Consider the following 24,413-nt stretch of genomic DNA (forward strand, 5'->3'; position numbering starts at 1 on the left):
TTGAAGTATGGTTTCTACTGAATGCTTATCACTTTCACACCACCAGAGTTAAAAACAAAAAATCTTAAGTCAAACCAGCACAAAACTGGGAAACATCTGTAGCTTTAAAACACCCAAGACAAAAATCAGACCTGCCAATCTAATACTTGATTCTTTTTCACACAAAAAATAGTCCTGACCTGCTCAGAGGTGAGGGGTGGGCAAGTTTCCAGAGACAGCTGCCATGAGCCCTGCTAGCTTTGACTTTCCCTCAGCTCTAGCAAAGACGTGCTTCTGAAACAAAGTGCAGGCTCCCAGGTGAATGCTTCCTGCCGGCTTCCAGCAGCTGTTTTTCATGTGCCTCTTAGCAGGTTTCCCGTGATGCTTTAGAGTTCTTGCTGCAAGGACAGTTCTTGGGCAGGGCTTGAGAGCAGGCAGGAGCATGCTGACAGAAGAGGGAAAAGTCTGCAACTTAGATCTGGCGACATGAACAGAGAGCCCAGGAATGGGATCCCTGTTTTGCTAATGGTGTGGAAGTGAAGAATGTGCAGTGTCCTAAAGGATACACAGCAGTTAACAGCAGGGAAGAATTCTAATAGACGAGATTTGTGAGGGTGTGTATGTGTGTGGACTGTGCACATGTGTGGGTGTATGAGTGACAGCAAGAGAGAAAAAGGAAGAGAGATCTTTAACCCCTCTTAAAGATTTTAGTTCAGCCTCCTGCACAATGCAACAATGCCTGGACAACCTCCTTGGAAGGTTCCAGAGACCAGAATCTTACTCGTTGCCTTGAATGTTAGACTATGGTGACTTTGTCTCTAGAGAGTGTAGAAAAGTTGTCCATCACTGTGCTGAAGATAGGACACAAGGTAGTTTAGTGAAATAGCCCAGACTCTAGGCACGGACAGGTCTAGAGTTAGTCCTGGTTATCCATTTTGCGAAGCCATGGCAGAAAGGACTCAATATTGACTGCCCCGTGGTTCACCTTGGTGGTAAGGAACAATTTAAATGTAAGTAACTACCTGGGGCACATGACTACTTATTGACCAATGAGGATCCAGAAACTCTAAGTTCATGTATTGATTTGGTCTTCATAATGCCTTTGTGAAGCCAAAAGTCTTTTTTTTCTCATTTTATTGGTGGGGAAACTGAGGCTCTATGGAGACCTCTGAGATCCCCCAGGGTCATTTCCTGCCATTAGCTGGCTCCTGAGCTGGGGAACTGTGGAAAGCCCCCTCCATTGCCACCCAGCAGGGCCCACGCAAGCCTTAAGGCCCACCAGAGCTGAGAAGTGCCTTGTACAATGAGCCAAAGCCACTGAAAAGTATCTGCTATCTCCGTGAGATGGCATCCTGTCTACAGCATTTCCCATCACCAACGGGAGAGGGCTGGCTCGATAAAAAGCTCACAGTACTCAATCAGCTCAGGCAGCTTACTCAGCAGTGCAAAAAGGGACAGAAATTTGATGTTAGACCGTTTGTATTAGCCAAAAACATCTCCAACTCCCCAAATTAAGCATTTTCATTGAATCCCTTCCATATGATGGGTTTGGGCCTTGAAAAATCCCAACATTTTTATGGATAGAGGAAGCCCTTTGTTATGGGCTGAATTACATCTCTTAAATTCATAAGGCTGAGGCCCTGACTCCTGGAATCCAGAATGTGACTGCACTGGGAAATTAGACATTAAAGAATTTTCTGTCCATATGAAAAGAAGAAATTTGGACCCAGCTTCACAGAAGAAAGACTATGTGAAGACACAGGGATGACATCCAGCTGTAAGCCAAGGAGAGCAGCCTCAGGAAAAACCTTGAACTCAGATCTCTGGTCTCCAAAATTTTGAGATGATCAATTAAGCAACCCAGAATGTGTCTCTTTGCGATAGAAGCCCAAGCAAATCAACACAGTATTTACTTGATGAATCTTCCCAGATGATTCTAGCGAGAGGCACAAGCAGAGAACCCCAGCACTAATTCACCAAGAAACAACAACCATAACAACACAACAACGCCAAGATCAACAGCAGCAACAATCACAGTAAAAGGGAGCATTGTAGCTTTTTATGATTAAATTTGTGTCGCCCACATACATTTTCACACTGTTGTGAGAAGTGATCATTGTTCTCATTTCAAAGACAAGCAGGAAGCAAAGTGGTTTAAGTTCACAAAACTATCATTAACAAAGCCAAGTCACAAACACGAGTTCCTAGACTTCTCAATCCTATGCCAACTTTTCATCACATTATCTGCTTTTCACCAAAGCTGCCTCTGACTGGAGTGACCATGAGTCCTCATTTTCCACAGACAGTTCAAGTTCAAGTTCATACTGTTTTCCCACAGTTCCCCCTTTCATTCTCAAAATCACCTAGATTTATAGGAATTATTACATAGTGACCCTACATAGAAACCACATTTAATAGTGAACATTCTCCCCAGGTAGTTACAAGTCCTCCCTAGAGCACAGCACCTGTCACTGTGGTAAAGGGACGTCCACCTGCAGTCGGTGTTCACACAGGCACGCCAGGTGCAAGCACAGGCTGAATAACAGGCTGCAGTGTTGGAATCAAGGGCTCAATCAAGAGACCAGTGCCTTGGCTTGAACCTGCACTGGCTTACCATGCGAGCTTAGGTAAAATGAGGATATGAAGCCAGATAATCCTAACTTCATTCCAGCTTTAATTCTCTGCTTAATTCGATAAGTGCTCAATATATTTCAGGGACTACATGAGGGAGTAGGCAGTAAAAGAGGAATGATCTACCTACCCCAAAAGCTAGAAGTCTTGTGTTCCACCAAGCAGAGCAGGCCTCTGAGGCTGGGAAGCACAATACACCGCCTTCAGCTCACATCCCATTGTTGAAACTAGTTGCCTTGCCCCGTCCAACTGCAGAGAGACTGGAAAATGTGGGGAAGCATATGGATCTTCCACCAGCGACAAATGTCTCTTCTAAAAAGCATGTGTTATGATGGTTCATTTAGAAAGAACGCTCACTTGCAGATGAACAATGTACAGAGAATCCAAAGGATGGTGCAGAGATATTCACCTGTGTTTCCACTGCCTAGCAGCCATGTGTTCTGCCCCCAGAGGGGCCTAGGAAGACCCAGCACCTGTGGGGCAGCTATGCTGTCCCTGCTTGTCTTGTCAAAGTCAGAAACTTGCCCATTGTCTAAACAAAGAGTAGCTGCAAGAATTAATCCTTGTGAGGTATATTTGTTTGATGATGTCCCTTATGAAAAAATGGAGAGTCTTGAATGACCTGTCCTAAAAGCCTCAGTAGGAAAGACAAAGAGGATGAGTAGTGGCTACCAGCTCTTCTACCGGATCACCTCCACCCCTCAGAATCCAGTCTCATCCAGTGTTTCCATCTCACAGCTGCAATTTCCCACCTGCATGCCCAAGCCCCAGACACACTCCAAGTACAGTGTGCAGGAGCTGCCTCCACGCTCACCATGCCATTGTCCCCTTGCCATGCCCTTGTCCCTGCCTTCCACCTAAAGCCACATGGGCCTCACAGCCTGACCACTGCCATTTGGGTGTCATGTGTGCCATTTTCCTTGGGCTGCCATAACAAGACACAAACTGGGTATTGTTAACACAACAATCAAACAACAGATACGTAATCTCTTACAGTGGTGAAGGACAGATGCCCAATGTCAAAGTTGTCCATGGTGAGGCCATGCCTTCTGTCCTAGTCTTAGTGGTTGACAGTTTTCAGCTTTGTGACTTGCAGCTCCGTCATTACATGGCTGTCCTCCCTCTGTGTGTTTCCACACGTTGTTCTCCTCTGTGAGTATCTGGCTCTTCTTTTGTAACTACACCAGCCATATTGGATTGAAGGTCCACCCTGCTCTTTACATCTTCATCACATCTACAAAGACCCAAATAAGTTCACATTCACAGATAACCAGGAATAAGAACTTCAATTCAACCTGAACAGTGCTTGAGAAGTCCCCCCAATTGTCCTGGAGCAGAATTACTCCCTCCTTCTCCATGTTCTCAAGGATCATATACCACAAACCATGAGTATAGTACTTTTGTCCTTGGCAGTACTGGAGTTTGAACTCAGGACCTTGCATTTGCTTGGTAGGTGCTCTACTACTTGAGACACACCCTCAGCCCTTTTTGGCTTCAGTTCTTTTTCAGGTAGGTTCTCATGCTTTTGCCAGGGGAAGACCTTGGAGTGAAATCCTCCTACCTACACCTGCCATGCAGCTGGGATTACAGATGTGTAATACTTCACAAGATTGTTGGGATGGGGTCTTAATAACTTCTTTTTTCTGGAATGGCCTTGTACCGCAGTCCTCCTAATCTTTGCCTTTGGGTTTACACCTGTAAGCCACCATGCCTGGTACAGTATAGTATAAGGTTTAGCATTTGTTAAGGTGTAAAGTTAGGGTTTTATACACCTCTCTCACTGTGAGACATGGCAGAGACTATGTCGGCTGTGCCTTTGGCATCTCTCTGGCAGCCTCTCCAGATGTCTGTGGGTACAGAGGGTCCTAGTCTAGAAGAAAGATGACAGGCATCACTTTCAACCCCAAACCTGCCATCTTTCGAGCCATGTGACTTAGGGTAAGGTATTCAACCTATAAGATTTTTAATAGTTTCACCTTTAAGATAGAATACTAATATAATCCAATTCATTTAAGCCACAATTATAATTTATTAGCTGACAAACTGGAAGATCCTAGAATTAACATTTGATACATAGCTATATGCAAAGACTTTTAATAACACAAATGGCCTCTCTCTTACCAGCTCTCCTCCATCTTCTGTCCTTAGTATTAGCTTGATTTTCAGCTTTTTCCACATGAGGCAAAAATGGCCAACAATGTCTAAGACTTTATCATCTGGAGAACTCATTATGCCAGAGGAGAGAAAAGGCCTGCTTTCTGCTAAAGTCTGCCTCAATTTCTGCCAAAAGGCCAGTGTAAGGCGAGATAGGCCCGATCAGTCACTGCCCTGGGAAATGGAGAAGTCTGGTTAGCCACACTAGATCGTGTGATCATTCTTTGCCCTAGAGAAGCAGATCATGTGACTGGGGGCACTGCCACTTGGGGAAGTTGCCAGTCACAAAGGTCAATGAAAATAACCAATGTGTCCACTACAGAATGGGCAAGATCCCAGGAAAATTAGTAAACTGTTGTAGCACTCACCTTCTCTCACTAAATCTCTGTTAAAATAATGAATGAATGAATGAATGAATGAGTGACTTATGCAGTTAGTAAATGTACCCAATTTGGAAACCAGGTTGGAAGAAATCTCATAGGATGTCTTAAAAGGAGAAATAACCAAAAGGCCATTATAATGGAAAAGGCTCTGAATTTGGAGTCAAGTTGGCCACCTTTGCTCCAGTTAAAGATTCCTGGAATGGGACAAGGTCTTCCTCTCACTGAGCCTCTGAAGTTCCTCTGAAGACCACTCGGTCCAACTGCACATTTTACCAAAGGTCCTTTTGACAGTGACATTCTGAGATCCTTCTTCATCTCTAATGACTTTCACTAGTCTGAATGAACTTGAAGGAAAAAGTCAAGTTGTTCTCTGGGAGGTCTGCACAGGAAGGAAGCATAAAAGCTGCAGAAGGCCAAGCAGTGACAGGTATTCAAAACCTGAAGCTTGATTGGGAAAGCTGGATAAACAGAAGTGCCTCTGAAAAGCAGCAGGGCCACTGGAAGTACTTAGTGTAATTAGCACTGAAAAGGCAGAGTCTTTCAGAGACCTGCACAATCCCAGCACACAGACTTAGCTGCAAGGTTATTTTTCTCTTTCCTGAGATCAAATGTGAAGAGGTAGAAAGCGCCAAGTTTGAGATATGGGAAAATGACAGGTAAACGCAGTAAATAGAACTAATTAACTTCAGCTCTTTCCCCTGATGACAAAGGGCTGAGCGCACACAGCAGGCTGGCCAGGAAACAGTGGGTCTCCAGGCCTGCCTACTGACCCAGGGCTAACGTGTGGGACATCTCCCAAAGTAACCACCCAGGTGTTGCTTTTTATATCTCAAGTTTCCTGTGAGCCACTTTTACAGAGCAAATATTCAGTTTTCTTTGCTTAGCCTCTCCTCAGTGTCCCCTCTCTTTTAGAGGCCTCTCTTGATAACCCATAGTGCCCTCTGTCCCTCTTCTCTGAGCTGATACATTTAAGAAACAAGCATTGGTTAACAAAAGGAAATTACATATGAATCGTTAAGCACAGGACTCATGGTGAGTCCATCAGTTTGGACCCAAAGGTACCTGTACCTGTGACTTTGTAACACTCTGGATCTCATTTTCCCTCTCTGTAAAAATGGGAGCTCTAATTTTGACCTCATTGATTACCCTAAATATTAATAGGAATTAATACCACCCTTCCTGGGCTGGGAGACAGGCAAAGGTGATGATGAACAGATCTCAGGTGGAGAGTAGGGTCAAATCAGGAGATAGGTGGGAGAAGCTATTGTTCTGACTTAGTTTGCCACCCCAAAGGACCCATGTCCTGGAAATTTGGTCCCCTGTGTATCAATAGTGAGAGATGATGGATCTTTAAGAGATGGGGCCTGGTGAAAGAGGATTATGTCATGGGGCACCACCTTTGGAAGGGATTAATGCTGGTCTCACAGAGTGGGTTAGAACTCACAGAAGTGGATTAGTTCAAAAGGAAATGAGTAGTTAGCCACTTGTACTTTCCAACCATTAGAATTATAAACCAAATGACCTTTTTTTTACTTTATACATCACTCAGCCTCCATACTCTCCTTAGCAACATAAGACAGGAGGGGAACATCTCCAGGATTTGTTCAGGATTGGCCTGAATAGGCAAAGATGCCTCCTGGGCTTCTCTACTGCACAAATGGGTGAAAGAAGGCTCTCTTACAGAACTAAGGAAACTGAGGGAGGTGTAGCTTTGAAATATAAGACACATTTTGGATATTTTAATTTTTAGAGATAGAAGGTGGCCACTCTGTGCAAAATCTGTGCATGCCTTCAGATACTGTTCAGTACTGGAACTTGACCTATGACTCGGGTAGCCTGAGCACTAACACTTTTATTCAGAACAAAAATCTAGAAATGGGCTGGGTGTAGCTCAGGTGGTTAAGTGTTTGTCTAGCAAGTACAAGGCCCTGAGTTCAAACTCCAGTACCACACAAAGAAAGAAAGAAAGAAAGAATCTAAGGGCTTGAATAAAAAGACACGTCAGAGGCGACATGTTTGAGTCCACGTACCACTATCCATTAGCTGAGTAATATCTCACGGACAATCAGAGAAATCCTTTTGCCTTTTCAATCTTCACTAAAAAGCAGAAATAAGTCCTATGTCATGGAGTTGCTTTGAGAATGAAAGGAGGAAATGAATTGCAGGACAGTACAATTGAATTATTGTCAATCCCCCTTCTCTTCCCTGTCTTCCAGCTGTTGATGAGGTGACTGAATTAATATTGGAAATGCAATTAAAGATCACTGAAGTTATTGTCCAATGCTAAAAAATCCTTTGCCTACTCCAAATGCCTGTCTGTTGCCTCTGCCTCTCTGAATCTACCTACCTACCTTCCTACCTGTGTGTTTATCTCCCTACTGAGTGAGCTCATCTTATTTGCAGACTACAAAAGGATCTGAAGAAAACGTTTTCCGTAATTGTGATCTTCCTCCCCTGCCTCTCCTTTCCTTTCCTTCATCTGGGCCCCCCAGGCAGAGACAATATCTCCTCTCCCACTTGCCTCTGCTTTCCAGGCTTCTGCCTACAGTGCTGCCCATCCCAGGAAGAACAGAATTAAATGACTTCCTGCAGAAGGCAGCCAGAGGGCTTAGCCTTTTTGAGAGTGGATGCGGACCTTCAGCTGCTGGAAAGATTTCTCAGTCAATATGCCCGGGCAGGGGTCACTCAGACTCTGCTTATATCCTGTAGACTTCTTCAGGGGCAGACCTCATCTTGTTGACCCAAAGACCGCCAGACATAGGAGGGGCAGGAGGGCAATGGAGCGCAAAAAGAGAGAGCTCTCGTTAAGCTATGAGGGTAGAACAGGAAATACTTATTCTCTGGATCAGCGTTAGCTCTTGCACCCTTGCTGTCGTGTGGCAGTAAGTGGTTTGGGGTGAGAGGCCGCCTCTTCCTTGTGTTTCTTCTCTGTGCTTTCTCGAAATTCCATGGGTTTAGATCAGTCATTTGCCCATCCATTTAGTCATTCATTTAGCAATGTGCATGAAGATAAATGGCCTGTGTCATAAGGAGAAATTCATAAATAAGGGTTTATTGGTGTAATTTCTAAAGAAGGGTATGAATTTATGAATGAATGAAAGGGGGTGTTAATAAATAGATGAATGAAAAAGTTAATGAAAGAATTAATTCACTCATTAAATGAAAGAACCTCAGATCATGAGGATGGGGAATGGGAATAAAGTTGACTGGACAAAAATAAAATAAGCCTGGCCCCTCCCACTGTCACTGTAATTAATGAATTGACTCCTCCCTCCAAAAGTTCACAGCTTATTTGGAGAGATGGTGACTTCACAATTCTGAGTCCCCAGAAACCAGGTCAAGGCTTGTTATAGAGTGAGAAGAAAGGATAGAAACAACCCTGAGTTTCTAGTTAAGCAAATGCAGGATGAATCCACTCTGCCATATGCCAGCTATGAGAACTGGGCCAGTCTCTCGAGAATGCCAAGTCTCGACTGTCCCCTCTGTGTGATGAGAGTAGGGAAAGCTCTCTGGCTTATCTAACAAAACAATCAGAGTCCTCATGGGGACAGATGAGTGAAATAATAGCAAGTTACCGAATACCAAGCACTGTGTGAAGACAAAGTTCTTGGAGCAAAATCAGCAGGTTCAGGAGCAAAACAAAAGGCAAACTTGATTTAATTGAGATTCAGATTGAGTCAGTGTCTGCAAGGATGAGGAATTCCATGAGAATCAACCCAATTCCCTGGCATGGGTACATAGTAGGGCTATGCCCCACTACATCCCATAATTAGTCCATCTTCCCCATGTCCTGGCTCTCCAAGCCCTGAGGGGTTTAGCAGCACAGTGCCTGTCACGCCATGCTTGAATTCGGGATGTTTGCAGCACCAGAAACCCCAGGTGGAGACTAAGAGGAAGGTATTGTATTTATTTCAAAGATTTATGAAACATTTCTGATGCTGTGAAAAAAAAATTGAGCCCCTGATCCTCCCTCCTGAGAGCGCTAATTCTCTAAGTCTTGAGAAAGACAGAGGCTCTCTACATGAAAGCTTTTCCTCATGGGCAGCCAGCACAAAGACCACTACCCCAACCCTGGCCGCATTTCCTGTCCATTGCTGTGAGTGCCGTATTGTAGAATTCATTGCCTTGAAAACTAGGTGGGCTTGTGAGATGCTGGCCTGGGTGGTTCCTTCCTGGGCAGGTGTTCAGACTCCCCAAGGATTGTGGAAGGGCTGATCCTCAGGCTGAGATTTTCCAGCATGGTATCCCCTCTCCCAACCCTGACAGATGTTAGTGCCTCCTTACCCCTGCTGGGTCTGTGCTCACTTCCCATTCCTGGGATGAATATGTAAGCATCATACTTTGTCATAAGTGAGCACTGGTCCCTTGGCCCTCAGATTGCCAGTGTGTCTTAGGAAGGTGAACCTCCTTCCTGCCTCTTCCAGACCAGGTCAGCTCTAATAAGAAACCCTATTTGTTGAGCAAGTTTCTTCATACAGCCTCTGAAGGAGGTAGGAATGTTTGTCTTCCCTAAAGGATGTGGTGAAGGGGCCAAGACCACACAGCCTGTCCCAGGGAGCTAATAGCACTGGAGTCCATCTCTGCCTGCCTCTGAAGCCTACAGACCCATAAGGTTCTATCCTCTGCTCCAGTCTCAATGTCCACAGCATCATTTTGGAGAGTCTCATACCCTGGTGAGCTTGGTATCATTCAGAGAGAAGAAAAGTAAATAATTTCACAAACAAATATTTGAAACTCATAAAATGAGTTTAGGTATGACTCATGAGAGAGGCATTGATTTCATGTGAGCTAGAATGTGACCTTGAGCTGAACTCTGAAGGACAGCTGGAAAACTAAGGAAAGAAAAAATAAGCAAACTTCTCAACTAAGGGAACCACATGGAGAAAGACCTTTAGTCTAAAGGGAGAAGAGCTTTGCTGAGGTCAGTGTGGCCCAAAGTAGGGAGGGAGATGGAGCAGGAGGAAGCATGGGGATAAACCTATAAAGACTGTCAAAATCCACACCAGGTAGGTCCTTGGTCCCAAGACCAAGGACAAACATTAGAATTTTCTAGCGATAGGATCAACATAAACAGATGGACAATTTGAAAGCCCCCATAGGCACCTTCTGGAAACAGGTTGGAGGAGATGAGGAGATATGGCCTTGCCAGCTGAGTGGCTGGTGTCCAAGTGAGAATGGTCTTAAATCCATCTCATGGTCATGGTTGGTTAATCCTGGTGCCCATATCAGTCCTCTGGCAGCAGAGCCTGAGATCTGAATACTTGTGCAAGTGACATACAGAAGGATTGCTTGCAAAAGTACCCGGAAAGGGAAGGGGAATCATGGAGAAGTCTGGCCCAGGCTTCACGCTACAGGAAGTCCTGGAACACAAGCTATATCTGAAGTTGTACCACCCAGAGACAAGGAGCCCGGTCACCCAGTGGCTCAGGATGTCCCTATGGGTGCTAGTGGAGACTCAATCTCTTAGACATCACACAACCAGGTGGCTCCTGTCAGTAAAAGGATTCCTTGCCAAAAGGATAAAGTTAGAAGCTGTGAGTTGTCACCCGACAGCAGTGGAAAGTAAGTCAACGGGCCCAGGAAAGGAGTCAGCAGCATCTACTGCCACACCAACCCAAACCCAAGTTGCAGTATTGTCTGAATCCATGAACCAAGACCAAGTGACACTCTTATTTGAAATAGAAAACAATGATGAAGATATAAACTAGATTAACTACCCAGAAGCTTACATGGTTAGGCTTTTGGAAAATATTAGCCCTTCAAAAGTCAGAAGAAAGGGAGAAAAGGGCAAGGTTAGAAAGGAATGATTCTCCCCTCCTCAGACTCTGAAGTCCCAGAATGCAGGCCGTGGTCAAGGACTGGGGCATAGCCAGGCTGTGTTGTGTGTGTGAAGTTCCCCGTCCTGAGAAGAGGCAATGCTCACGTCTGACACGTTGGACAACCTCCAGCTCCACAATGCTGGTGCTGGTCCGGGGAAGTGTCTCTAGAAGTCACTTTTCATCAGTAAGTCAGACCCATTCTTTGTGGATATCCACCTTCCTGAGAGATCTGAGTCCCCTGGGAAGAAAGGAAAAGCTGTCCTGGACACCTCTGTGACCGCTGATTATACAGCAGTGGGCTAGACCAAGTTCACAGAGCAGGGTAAGCGTATCTCTTGAGCATGAGGAACTGATTCTGTAGAAGAAAGGTGTCCCAAAGGCCACTCCTCCCATCCGGCATTTGGGAAAACCAAGGTAGGAAGATGATAAGCTACCTGCTCAAAGATGGGCATCGAGTGGGAGGACCAAGAGTAAAACCCAGAGTGGCATTAGATGACACACCAGCGTTGAAGCATACACCTGCCACTATGAATCTGAGAAATCGTTAAAACACATTACAGTGGTCGTATTTTAGTCTGTTCTATAGCCTTCAAATATGATTTCCTGGAGCCACAGTTCTTAATACACATATATTTTTATTAAGAAATGATCATTTATGTATAAGTGTGCTATAAACCAGGACATGTCAACCTTTGTAATACATGATTTTCATCTTCTTGTTTCTCCCTGTACTTATGGTCCCAATTTTCTCCTATGTCCAGGTATTATTTTTTGGGAGGTGGTAATGGTACTGGGGTTTGAACTTATGGCTTCACACAGGTGCTCTACTTTATGAACCATGCCTCCAGCCTTTTTTGCTCCAGTTATTTTGGAGACAGATTCTCCCTTTTTGGCCAAGGTCTGCCTGAACCACAACCCTCCTATTTATGCTTTCCACCATTACTGGGATGACAGGCATGTGCCACAATACCTGTTTTTTTCCATTGAGATGGGGTCTCACATAACTTGAGATGATAGTTGCACACCACCGTTATTGGTTGAGATGAGGTCTTTTGAACTCCTTTTGCCTGGGCTTAAACCACAATCCCCTTGATCTCAGCCTCTCTAGTGGCTAGGTTTATAGGTGTGAGCCACCAGTACCTGGCTTCATGAATTAATTTTATAATTAAAAGTATTTAAAAACATATACTTAAATCCCAATTTTTAAAAATAAAAATGTAAAATGGGAAGAGGGAGCTGACTTTCTCCAGTCATCTCAGGAGGAAAGAAATTTATCAAAGGATACCCAAGAAAATCAGCAGCAAAGATGAACTGGTCCAGGTCAATGAAATAGGAAGAACGAATAGGCAGGAGAGAATGAAGGCAAAATAGGTAGCAGCAGGACTGACTGTCCAAAATCCAAGCTTCTTAGAATAAGAATGAGCAGCCCATGTACTCAGACAGTCCTCACTTGACAGAGGTAAAAATAGAGAGTCAGAGCTCCAAGATGCTGTTTCCAAGCCTGCAGAGACACTGCAGAGTGGAAAGGGCATGGCTCCAGGGCAGGAGAACTGCCTTGAAGCTGGCATCACCACTGACTAATCAGAGTGGATGGACAAATCAGGGATGCAGGGTCTACAGCTGCAAGATGAGCACAACCACCCTGACACCCTGATGCTACCTTGCAGTCACATGAAGAGAGCTGCTGGAATGGAGATGCCTGGTGCAGAGTAGGTCACAGTGCTGGCTTCCTGTCCTAGTCTAGAGGACCCATTCTTCCCAAAAGAGAACCCTCACCCTTCACCACATTAGCCTCAGACATGTAGTAAGAGGAATTGTAGCAGAACTGGGATAAAGTCAACAAAGGCGGAAACTTGGTTAGGGCATCTCGTGTAGATAGCTCAAGTGTCTGTCTCTCCTCCTCTCTTTCACACAAGCTTGTGTGAGCACACACTCAAACACACCCTGGTGCTGCAGACTCTATGACTGATCTCACTGGGTCTGAAGGGAGCTGTCTTCTGGAAGGGGAGAGGAGAGCCTGGAAGTGCCCAGTTCTGTGTAGACGCAGTGAGAAGAACGAATGCCACCCTCTGCAGAATGGAGGACAGTTCTGTTTGCCATTATGAGGGTCACTTTTCCCTGTGCCCATTACGATGGTCACTTTTTCCTGTCACGTATCCTCAGGGCCTGGTCGGGTGGTCTTGTAAAAGTCTTGGGAGGTTTTACTGCTCTGTAGGCAACAGATCTCCATGTCAAAGGCATGTCAGAGTATAAAGCTGCTGTGTGCTTCCTGTGCCTGGACCTTGGGAGTCAGACACATTCACATTCACAATAGCATGATGGTAATAAGGAAACTCTCATCTGCCCTGAACTTCCACCAACTAGATGGAGATGTTGGGTTTGTCACTTGCCCTCTGTAGGTCTGTTTCCTCACAGCATAGCACCAACGTCTCCATTTCCCTACATGCATCCCTTCCAACACTAGTCATCGGCATTCTGCAGAAGAATAAGTTGGGTTAAAGCAAGTGTGAATAAAAAAAAAAGAAGAAGATGGGTTATTTCACAATCAAATACAGGAATCAGAAAAACCTCTCCCTCCTGAGTGTCATGGTGCTCATTAGCATATTGAGGGCCTTGAGAAGGCCTGCGATAATCGTGCTAGTTGTGGCTACTATCCAAAAAGTGAAACAAACTCCTTGGCAGGGACTGACTACTCTTTATGAAATGTCTCTAACTGAACACGTCTCAAAGTTAGAGACCAGTGCAACATCAGCACTTACCCGTCCCAGCATCTACCAATGTCCCTCCAGCTCTGATGCCCTGAACGTTTAAGTGGTGGAAAACACCTAGGCTTGGGGAAAATAGAAAGCGCTCCCAGTGCTGCGTTGCTCCCATCACTGGAGCATCCTCATACCACTGGAGTTCGTGTCGCAAACATGACTCCTCATTCCAGAATGAGTGGGTGCCTTGCTCCCTGAAGCATTTAGCGTGTGTCTTCTTCACTTTTCTACACTTCTTATCCTTTAAGACCAGACATCTCCAACCAGACTTGGAGTTCCACAGGTCTCAGCTTCGGTTCTCTAGCACTTATGTTTTCCACTGTTTGAGCACTTTTCACACTGAATTGAAATAGCTTGTTCATTTGCCTACTTCTTCCCCTAAACTTTGCGTCCACAGAGGTCAGATTTTTTAAGTCTTATGTATCATGTGTTTGCCAGAATTTTAGATGTTTTTATTTACGTATCATTTAAATATAATAATATGTCAGGAGCCAACTTTTTTAGTCTTCTCAAATATCCAGCGAAGTAGATGCTAGCTTTACCATGTCTACATATCAGTTGTAGAGCTAGCATCTACACAACTGCCATTGCCCCAATCTACACAACTCTGAGGTTAGGGGCTCATAGGTGAACCTAGGCAGCCAGAGCCCAAATTTCTACTCTAACTACCATATTATACTACTCAAAGACACGGAGGAGATGCTCAACAGATATTTATTGAAAGAAATGAGCAAAGCTTTATTAAAGGAATGTTCTGTAAAAAGGCTGCTTCTAGCAGGTAAGATGGCTTATACCTATAATTCCAGCTAGTCAGAAAACAGAGATCAGGAGGATTGCAGTTCAAGGCCAGCCCTGGCAAAGACTTAGCAAGATCCCATCTCAATCAATAAGCTGGGTACAGAGGCACATACCTGTCATTCCAGCCTCTTGGGAGGATGTAGGTAGGTGGATCATAGTCCAGGCCAGTCTGGGAAAAACATGAGAACTACCTGAAGAAAACTAAAGCAGACAAAGGAGGTGGGGGCTGGAAACACAGCTCAAGTGTTAGAGGCCTGCCCAGCAACTATGAGGCCCTGAGTTCAGTCCCTAGGATTGCGTGCGCACATGCACACAAATGTACACAAATGTACACACACACACACACACACACACACACACACACACACACTGCTGCTTCTCTGATTTTGCATGCTCTGAGTGCCAATGACCTGTTAATTTTCTCAACCCTGGTCTCTGTTCTAAAAGCCCCTAAAGGGATTTCTTAGGGCAGAAGCACTTAAAACCAATCAATGAGTTAACTGAGTAAAGGTGGGCCCATCTCTGGAATAAGATTGGTATATAATATAATTTTTTTAATATTTTAACTTTATTGAGATACTTACTTCTTACTGACACTTACTACTATAAACTGAACGCTGCAGTCCCACCCCTCCACATCCATATGTTAAAGCCCTGTCTTAGTCTATTTGTGCTCCTATAACAAAATACCCGACACTGGGTAATAGATAAAGCACAGAAATTTATTTCCCATAGTTCTGCTGGCTGGGAAGGCCAGGATCGAGGTGCCTTAGGTTGAGTGTCTGGAGAGGGCCTGTCTCTGCTCCCAAGATGGTTCCTTGAGTACTATGTCCTCACAGGGTAGAAGGGTCAGAAGGACAAATGGGGCCAGCCAGTTCCTCCAGCCCTTTTATAAGAGGAATAATCAATTCATGAGAGCAGAGCTTATATGGCCTAATCGCCTCTCAAAGGCCATACCTCTTTAGACTGTAGCACTAGGTTACAGCATGAATTTTGGAGGACACACAAACATCCAGACCACAGAAAGCCCTAATCTTAACTGTGATTATAGTTGGAGGTCAGCCTTTAGGAGGTAAATGAGTTTGGATGAGGCCATGGAGATGGAGTCTCCCTGTCTCCCTGGTAGGACTGGTGCCTTTACAAGGGGAAATGAAGAGACCCAGGCGCTCTCTTTCTCTCACTCTCTCTCTAGCATGTGAGAAAGAAAACAGATGTCTGTAAACCAGAAAGGGGGCTCTAACTATGAACCTGATTTTGATCTCAGACTTTCAGCCTTCAGAACTGCAAGAATTAAATGCTGTCATTTAGTCATCCAGCCCATAGTATCCTATTTCAGCAGTTCAACAATGTAAGGTGCTTAAAATGGGTGGATTCCATAGAATCATTTCTGTATGTGTCTGTACTGTGTCCCCTCCATCAAATTTTCCAATGGGTTTGACGCCAAAGTCATTCTCTGCTCATAAAGAACTGGTGAGAGCCTCGAGCCAGTATGATGGAGACAGGCATCATGCCATGCTGTGTAGACCGCTCTCTGCCCTATGCTGTTTTAACCACGGCTGTGACAAACCCCGCTCTCCTAGGTTAGGGCACCTTGGGTCTCCTTTACGGTTAGCCATGAGCTACAACAGCAGCCATGTTTCCTCATGAATTGAAAACTCTCTGAGGATGACATTTCACTTATATCTTTAGATGAAGTCAAGAATAAAGGAATTAACATACTTGCCTGGAGAAAACAAGGCTTGAAATCAGGTAAACAAAGTTTACCTCCCATAATCACCCCTTATAAGATATGTGACTACAAAACTCAATTTCCTCACCTGTATAATGGGAATTATACTTGTTACCACCTGCTTATGCCCCAACAATCTAGGTGGCATTTACCACATAAAATGTAGAGAATTCAAAGACATTTAAGTACCCCCTTAAAACTTTCTTAAAAATTTCTACATTTTAAGAACTCAGATTTCCAATAAAGAAGTTTTTTTCCCCTTATCTCTAAGCAGCCATTGTTCCTAAACCACTTGCTTTTATAACATGGACTGCAAATACCAAGTCCTGTTTTGCTCAGATGAAGGAGCGATTTGAGAACCATTTAATGGTATATATTTTCTCAGCTTCACAATCACAGAAATTCCTGGGCTAAATGGCTCAGTGCTGATCCACTGTGAAAATGTGTGGACTGCTCAATTATCCTTAGAACTGTTCATCTCTTACCTGGGGAGCCTCAGCGTCTAATCACAGGACAATAGGCTACAGCTGAAAAATTTTTCACTGCATACAAAAAAAGTTCACTGAGAAATTGTCAACCCCAGACCCCAGGTGAAAAGTGAGTTGTCCTTCTCTTTTCAATATGAAATATCATCCTTTTCTTGACATTTTGTTCTTAACCTGCTCCAGTGAATGACAGAATAGTGACAATGAAGCTGACATTGGTTTAAGGAATCTAGGGATAGAATGAATTCAAGAGCTAGAGATTCCAATGGCTGACATTGGTGGTTCTTAACTGAATCTGGCTGGAGTCAGGCACGGTTCTGTGTCTGACAACTCTATCAAAGATCACACTCTTGACTCAAGGGAGCCATACTGATCCCCAAGATGGAAAAACATCACTGCCTCAGCTTTCTAGGATTGAGTTCGACTTATTCATCTGTTTCGATGAACATTCAACTACCGACTATCCCCTAAAAACTGTGTTTGGGGCTAGGAGTTAAAAGCCAAACAGGATACAGTCCCTGCCCTCGAGAATGTCCTGGCCTCCAGATGAACTGCTGCTATTCCTCCCTCTTCAGGGAAACACTTCTGCTTGTTTCAAGGGACAGATGGCCAAGGGAGCCATCAGTCACCTCACAATATGAGAGAAGTATTACAGAGCATCAGGAGATCAGGGGCCATTGGACAGGAGCAAGCAGGCACTACAACAGGCAAATGAGGAGGAATTAACTTGCTGAGGAGGTGTGGGAGTATCCCTTTCTGAATATGAGATGCTACATTCCATGGGTACAGTGGAGGACACCTTTACTGGAAAATATAAGAGGATGGGACACAAGGTAAGAGAGAGCCCCACTGAGCACGGCCAGATAGAACCAGATAGAACTCTATTGAGAGTTAAGTCAGTGCCCGAGTGAGGTGACTTTACCATAGATGTATTTCTAGCATTGTTGTTGACATGAGTACTTTGGGTGCCAAACCCTGATGAAAATGACAAAGCAATTTTCCCAAATAAAGAGACAGCCTCCCAAGAAAATGGTGCTGCTCCAGAATGGAGGTAGCTGTGGCTATTGTGGAGTGACCTGGGTGTTCAGCTCCCATGTCTGGACTTCCAGTTTCTCATTTTCCCACTGAGTCCTAAGCTATGTCAGAGAAAGGAAGAGGTGGGAGGATGGGATGCATGCTTGGTTCTCTTCCCTTTTCTTTGTACAAAGGCTCACTCACTTGACCGTGAAGATGGGGTGAGGAGGACATCTGGGCTATGGATTTCTCACATTCTTGTGACAGTAGAAACCTGCCTGGTTGTGGCTCTGTCTTTGTATCCCATTGAGAATACCCTAAAGAACATAGAGACGGCTTTCTGGAAAGAAGTGCAGGCTGAGAGCCTCAGGAACTTGTCTGGCCTGCAGCTGCCACTCACCACCATGGAAGAGGACGGGATAGTTCACTTCTCTTTGTGTCGGTTTCCTCATCTGCAAAACGCAAATAATAAAGCCAGTTCCATAAGATGGGAGGGACATTTAACACTGTATGTCAGTCACACAGCACACCATGCTGAATGAACACCTTTTGTTGTTGTTTTGTGGAGTTTTCTTACTAGTATACATCAGTTGTGCAGAGGGTTTCATTGTGATATTTCCATGCATGCATATAATGGACTTTGATCAAATCTACCCTCTATTACTCTTCCTTTTTTTTAGTTTTTAGTAGGTTTCATTATGCTACAGATCTTTTTGAACCTTTGCAGTGCTGAAATACCCTTTTATTTCCTTTCTTCCCTTTTTCTGCCTTTCCCTCCTGTGCCCCCACACATACATACTTGCCAATGCTTTCTGCAAAAATGAAGCTAATTCTAAGAACCAATTAGTGAGGTCATTGTCACACAGAGAGCAGCCAAGGTTCTCTGAGAGGGATGGTAGCTCATAAGATTTAATTTTATTTCCAACAAGGTATTGACCACACCATTATTACCAAAACACAGTCCCAAAGGTTCCATCTGTCTTGCATTGATGTCTAGCTCTGATTTGCTGGCAGCAGTTCAAGGCATCTGACTGATTTCAAAACGCAAAGCTCCTGAAACCAGACTGAGTTTATTTGCCTAACAGGTGATTACCATGCTTGACTCTAATTTAGCATGAAAAGACTCCAGCAATTGCCTTCAGAGCTAGCTGAGAATCGTCAGTATGAGTCACAGTGCTCGGTCTGTGGGGTTCACCTGCCTGCAGGTACAACTCCAGAACGACTGAATGTCACCAAGTTTCAGCTGAGATGAGTCCAGTGGTGCAGAACACAGAGCGACTGCGACTTTTCCAAGAAAAGCCAGCCTGAGAATTCATGAATGGCTGCTCAAAGCTTAAGGCTGAGCCTTCTTTTAAATGAAAATGGATTCGGGTGTATTTTACACATCTTGTAATTCCACAGTTTCAAAGTATACAATTCAATGATATTTCAGTAAATTTCCCAAATTGTGTAATCATCACTGTAAGTCAGTTTTAGAACATTTCCATCACCCCATAAAATGCTATGCTCATTTACTGTGCATTCCAGTCCCCCATCCTCTACCTACTTTCTCAAGCAACTACCAGTCTACTTTGTCTCTACAGATCTGCCTTTCTGCACATGTCATATAAATGGAATCATACATATACACATATAAATGTGGTCCCTCATCTGGCCTCTTACACCCAGCATAGCATTTTTTTTTAAAGTTTGCTGGTATTTTAACAGTCCGTTCCTTTTTTATTGCTAAATAGTATTCCATTGCATGAATATACTCCATTTGTTCTATCACCAACTGATGGACACTTAGATTGTTCTCCATTTGGGGCTCTCATGAATCACGCTAGTAAGAACATTCATACCCAAGTCTTTGTATAGAAATATGTTTGCATTTCTCTTGGGTGGCCCTAAAGTTGAGATTGTTGGGTTGTATGATAAATTCGTGTTGTAGTTTTAAAGAAACTGTCTGCAGATCTTGATGCTCTCACAGAAGTTCATTTCCTCCTTGCTCCACAACAAAAATGCTAGTGATTCCAATGTGAAAAACATACCCTGCTTGCCCCTCTTCCTACAGCCTAGCAGGAAACGCAAAACCAAGAGCTTCTCACCTGATTACATACATCTTGAAAAGAAGCTGAGCCACAGGTGCATCTGCCAGACAAGTAATGAAGCCTATATTGTTTCTGCTTCTTCTCTTTTCAGACTCTATGGTGCAAGAAAGACGAAATAACTGTAAGGTTATCAGAAAATCAAACCATAAGCTTCCAAAGGTTTTCTTGGTTTAATCACTAATTAAATCCTTTATTTTTAATTCTCTCAGCAAAGGTTAACTATTACCCAATTAAATCTAATTTACTAGCGAGTTTGGGTACCTAGTAAGTGCTGGTCACAGAACAGAATGGTCATAGGAAAGAATTTCAAACAAGCAGTTTGACGTGCCATCGATGAGAACCTGTACCTTAAAATTACATATTACATTATAATTCATAAAAGGATTTTAGATATTTTCTCTCCCTTTGCTCAGTTTAGTCCTGATGACCAAGATTCTTACATGGTGAAAATTGAACTTACATCTGCCCTGGGTTTACAGTTCCTCCAGACAGAAACCATAGAAGCTGGAGAGTTGAACTTGGAAACAAAACAAATATTGAAAGCCTGATGCAGTGGCCCACTCCTGTATTCCTAGATTCACAGGAGGTAGAGATTAGGAGGATAGTGGGTCAAGACCAGCCTGGGCAGAAAAAGTTAGCAATACCCCCATCTCAAAAAAAGTGCTGTGCACAGTAGTGCTTGCCTGTCATCCCAGCTACACAGCAGGCAAAAGTAGGAGGACCAGAGTTCCAGACAAAAACACGAGACCCTATCTGAAATATAACTAAAAGCATAGGGGCAGCGGGGGAGGCTCTAGTGGTAGAGCACCTGCCTAGCAAAGGGAAGATCCTGGGTTCAAAACACCAGTACTGCCCAAAAAAGTAAAGACATTAACACATTAGGGAAGCATTGAGGAGGTTCCTAATTTACACACATGTTGGGAGAGGGGAGGGGGGAAATTCTGTGGACTTTATTGCTTTTAGTCCTATACCTGGAAGGAGAATAGAATTGACCTTCACTATGCACCCAGTGCCCGAGTGCATCCACTAAGACATTAAGATTAACCCCACTTTAGAGTTGAGAAATTCGCAACTCAGAGCAGCGAAAACATCACCAGTAACCCAGGTTCTAATCTCATTGTGCCATGTGTAAGCTGTAACTGGCCCTGAGCTGAGCTCCAGCCACAGGCACTGCAAATGTCTGTGCTCCAAAGGGAGTTAGCCAGTGGTCCATATTAGTAAGGATATTCATCCATATGCACACAATTCTGTTACACACTTTACTGATCTAAAATCTTGTAGAACACAATTTACAAATAGAGTGCACTCTATTGTTGATTCCGTAGAGCCAAATGATTCTCACAGAAGGGTGTCATTGATCTTTGCTGAACTCTTATTACGTTAGCAAATCTGTGCTTGCAACTGGCAAATCACTACAGATAGTTCTGGCCTCAGTATTTCCTTACTAACATAAAGGAAAACGGTATTTTCCTTTGCGTTAATAAGTGAAGCATGGATATAATTAAATACTTTGCTGAATCAGATACCAGTTGTGAATACTATGAGATTGTCTTTTCAATTTTGTGATATGAATTTTGTAGATGTCCTACATCTACAGACTTGACACACTTTTTTTGTTTGTTTCTTTGTTTTGTTTTGTTTTGCGGTACTAGAGCTTGATCTCAGGGCCTACACTTTAAGCCATTCCACTAGCCCTTTTTTGTGAAGGAGTTTTTTAAAGATAAGGTCTCACAGAACTATTTACCCGGGCTGCCTTTGAACCATGATCCTCCTGATTTCTGCCTCCTTTGTAGCTAGGATTACAGGTGTGAACCACTGGCGCCCAGCAACCTGACACACTTTTACTTAAAACTGTTTCATTAATGTTTCCTCCCGCATTTTCTTTCTTCCTTCTTTCCTTCCTTCCTTTATTTCTTTCTTTGTTGAGACATGAGCTCACTATGCAGTCCTGGCTGGGATGGATCTCTCTATGCAGATCTAACTGGCCTCAAACTCAAGATTCTCCTGTCTCAGCCTCTTCAGTGCTGGGATTCCAGGCATGCACCACCACACCTGGCGTATCCATTATTTTCTTAATATGTAATATTAAGAAAACCAGTCCCTGACTGGTAGCATGTGCCAATTTCTGTGGTGTAAATATTCCCACTGTGGCCAATGTGAGGGTCCTAATGTCACGTCACTAAATGCAGAGTTGGGGAGAGATGCTTGGTAGCATGGTTCAACCACAGAGATAGAACAGATGTAACCATATCAAAACCACACACAGTCGTAAAAATGTAGTCATATAATGAGGAAGTGCTGCACTTTGTATTCTTATTCTCTCTTAATTTTTAATATAAAATTATATTGTTCATTTGTAATTTTATATAATTTACTTTTTAAGAGTGACTGTGATTAACACCTGGCATGCAAAATTCTTGAGATTTTAGTGTAGTTATCAGCCCTGCTATGCTAGTACAAGCCAGCTCTCACACATAACTGTTGACCCATTGGGAAAAGGTGAGTGAGCCCTCCTCATCAACCTCTTCCCCATGCAGATCGGATGTTCAGTGACTTCACTACTTTCTCTTAAAACACTTGGAAGGTTATCAGAACACTACCCTTGACTACATTGAAATTTGAGCCAGAAGAATCTCATTGCTTAAACAATCTGAGTGCTTATTTTACAGATGAAGAAATTAAGATCTGGAGAGGCAAGCAAACCTTGAGTCATAGGCTTCTCTTCCACTTTCCAGATGGTGTGATGGTCACCACTGAGTGTGGCCTGAGCGCTCAGTGCACATAGCGAGTCCCTGGCTCTCTCCTCTGGAGGCCTAAACCTAGTGTTCCATAGACCGCTTGTCCATAGTGTCAAAGACAAAGCCAGGTAGTTAGATAAACTATGCAAGCCAGAGCCGAGGAAAACGTGAAGGGTGGGGACATTTGCTTTTTTAATGGTGTGCAGTCATTAAGAAGAATGAATTCTGTGGTCAGAGTAGTGAGGGGTGACATAGGAGACTGTCACAGAGCCTCCCAGGAGAACAACACCTCTCCTGCTCCACCTCCACTAGCATCATCTCCTATTTGGTTAATGCAATACTCTCACAACTTCTGCTTTATCACCCGTCTTAGTTGGTTTTCTGTTGTAACAAAATGTCTGAGGCTAGGTAATTTATAAAGAAAAGAAGTTGACTTACTTCATAGGTATAGAGGCTGGCAAGTCCGAGAGCATGGTGCTGTGTCTGGTGAGGGCCTGTGTGTTCCTTCATTACATGATAGAGGGCATCACATGGCCAGACAGAACAATTGTGCTGGCTCAGGGTCCTCTTCCTCTCTTTACAAAGCCACTAATGCTACACTGGGGCCCCACACTCATGACTTCAACTAATCCTAATTGTCTCCCAAAATCTACATGTCCAAATACTGTTATCATATAAAATTGGAGATTAACTTTCCAGCACACGATCCTCTGGGGGATGCACTTAAGCAATAGCACCCCCGACAATCCATAAGTTCTGTAGACACCAGAAAGATCCTATAGGAACCCCATTGATATCAGTGTGTTCTCTGTCTGGACCCCACATTGACTGCACATTTCTTTAGAGCCTAAGTCTAAGACCTCTCAATGACTACAGGACCTTGTTGTACCTGCTTTGATTCCTCCAAAACTCTGTATTGTCTCCCCTGTACTCACTCCAGCTCACCCACGTGCATCTCCTGGCCTTGACTCTACTATTTGGCCACACTCCCGCCTTAGGCCTGCTCTTCCTGCAGATTCCCTACAGCTGGAGCCACAGTGCCTGTTCTCACCTTCTCAGGGACACCCACCTTGCCCACTCCATGGAATAGTCACAACTGCCTGCCCACCCCACCCACCTGGCACACTCACCCTCCTTCCTGCTCCTCTGTGCCTCCACAGCCCTTAATCACCTGCTAACATGTTATACATTCCTGGTGCACTTGGCTTACTGTTAACTATCTCCACTCTAGGGTCACAGGTCCTTTTCTGTTTCATTTCACTGGAGATGGGTGTTTTTCTTCTTTTCACTTCTATAGCCTGAGTACTGAGAACAATCCTTGGCCTTAAAGGGGAAAAAATGTGTTAGTGAATTACCTTTGATAAAGATTTCCAGCCTAAATATTTATTGAGGACGTATTCTATCCTGAACACTGTTCTAAGAATTTTGCTTGCATTTGCTCACTTAACTCTCACAATGTTCTCAAAATATAGCAAAACTTAAACCCTCCCAGTGCCAAATGATGGTATTAAAAAAGTCCCTGGGAAGCACAGATGAGAGGATGTATTGTAACGATTAGCTTCAACCCTGCCTTGCCGAGTTTGATTATCTTTTGATAAGTGCTTTGAAAACCAATGTCACGAGACAATATGATAAGATAGCTCTGCTGCACTGCTCTTCAGCGTGGGAAAGAAACTGGGTTCAAAGAACAGCCCTGGAATAACTTGAGGATCCTGGCCACTCTCCATCTCCACGAAACTCAGATTGACGCAGTAGAAAGAAATGATCTTTGAGACAGATGTGTGTCGTATTGAATCCTGCTGTGGCACTCACAGCTGTAAAGCCATAACAATAT

The 24,413-nt window shown here is 43.9% G+C and overlaps 1 long non-coding RNA gene across 2 annotated transcripts in view; it reads right to left on the reverse strand.

The window, feature by feature from the left end:
* Positions 1 to 24,025, reverse strand: part of LOC141411010 (uncharacterized) — a 43,696-nt gene extending 19,671 nt beyond the window's left edge. Inside the window, exons 1-4 of one of the 2 annotated variants that reach the window (XR_012435873.1) lie at positions 23,710 to 24,025; positions 19,839 to 19,935; positions 18,152 to 18,203; positions 3,605 to 3,844 (exon numbers count right to left, since the gene is read on the reverse strand). This is a non-coding gene — a long non-coding RNA (uncharacterized lncRNA). Of the gene's footprint in view, positions 1 to 3,604; positions 3,845 to 4,731; positions 5,075 to 18,151; positions 18,204 to 19,838; positions 19,936 to 23,709 lie in introns of those variants that run through there. The other variant, XR_012435874.1, reaches the window with a different exon arrangement.
* Between the last annotated feature and the right edge of the window lie 388 nt (positions 24,026 to 24,413).

This window comes from Castor canadensis, chromosome 9 (genome assembly GCF_047511655.1).
Source record: "Castor canadensis chromosome 9, mCasCan1.hap1v2, whole genome shotgun sequence".
Lineage (NCBI taxonomy): Eukaryota > Metazoa > Chordata > Mammalia > Rodentia > Castoridae > Castor > Castor canadensis.